Below are 1,388 nucleotides of genomic sequence, written 5' to 3'. Positions count from 1 at the left end.
GAAATAAATGCATCTCTCTCCATCGTTGAATATTAGAATGTGCAAAATTTTCACCTCCATATATCTTTTAATGCAAAATCTCATTTGGGATGCGAGGTCATATAGTTTTTGGCAAAAGCTTCAAGGAGAGACACTAAGGAGCCATCATCACAAGCTCTACCATGAGGTAAAATCCACGCCACTATGAATTTTTTCCTTCTTACCATCTGTATAGTAAAGCAATCAAGGCAAACTAGTTTTTTTTTTCTTCCCCAACAAAGCGGTAAAGTTATATTAACAGAAAAAGGGAGACGAAATTACAACCATGGGAAACCTGGAGACCATGACCCGGGACCATATCCATTCCCGGGAGACTCTCCCTTTACAAAATTGACTCATCACTTTTAGTTAGACTTTGACTAGATACAAAACACCTATTGCCAACCATATACATCCTTTCATCATCAGTCTTTCAGAGAATCGATCATTCCTTGAAGCTTTTCCATGAAGCTACCAGCTTTGGAAATAACCTCGAACGCCGCCCGAGAGGATTCCAGATTGGCAGCCATCATGTTCTTGATTTCAACTAACTTTCTCTTATTAATGGGGAGTTCCAGATCTTCAGCCTCCATGCCAGATGTGATTTTTTTTTTGCGTCTTTAATGATCCAGTTCATCAGATAGTATAGGTTGGCTTCGTTGATTTTTGTTTTGAACACCTGTAGATTGAAATCCACAAACAACGCTTTCAAGCTAGGAGCTTGGTAAGCCACATTAAACACATGATTGTTTCTGAATTTTCAAATAATCCATAAAAATTCAACCCTAGTTCGGTTCCAGTAGGCAGGACAGGATCCCTATAGAGTCGCCTAGGAGCAGTTGCCTCCAAGAGACTGATTTTTTAAGAACAGAATTTAAAGGGGACAAAATAACAGCAGATTGTGGATAGGTTAAAAATAAATGAAAAATAGACTCCACTTTTGCATTGCATCTAAGACAGATCCTCGTGGAAACCCCTGCATTGAGGCTTCTCTCTCCAGTCCACATGACTTTGTGAAGCATTAGCCATAAGAGGACCGATTTCTTGGGTTGAATTGACGTGTTCTAGAGCTTCTTAAATTTGAACATCCACTGCTTCCTGCCCATGCTGACGTTTTATCGTTTGTTCAATGTGCTGTGCAGTGAGGGAGTGATGTCTTCGACGTTCAATTGCAGGTGTTGGAGTTTGAATCCTCCTTTCCATCCAAAGGCACTGAGAGGGACACTTTCTTTAAGTGAAAGCTTCCATAACTCTGAACTAGGGAAGATCTCAAGTCTGGATAAGATAAGCGATAGTTCCCATGGTTGAAGGGGAAACTGGAGAAGAAGTTCCTCAACTGATTTCCACCTATGTAATTGCCCATTCCAAAG

General features: G+C 40.4%; 1 pseudogene; it reads right to left on the bottom strand.

The window, feature by feature from the left end:
- Positions 1 to 443: 443 nt before the first annotated feature.
- On the bottom strand, positions 444 to 1,025 carry LOC147464119 (uncharacterized; annotated as a pseudogene).
- Between the last annotated feature and the right edge of the window lie 363 nt (positions 1,026 to 1,388).

This window comes from Adiantum capillus-veneris, chromosome 2 (genome assembly GCF_014529385.1).
Source record: "Adiantum capillus-veneris isolate H3 chromosome 2, ASM1452938v2, whole genome shotgun sequence".
NCBI lineage: Eukaryota > Viridiplantae > Streptophyta > Polypodiopsida > Polypodiales > Pteridaceae > Adiantum > Adiantum capillus-veneris.
The sequence above is the reverse complement of the archived record's forward strand: the minus strand, read 5'-3'. Positions and strand labels throughout refer to the sequence as shown.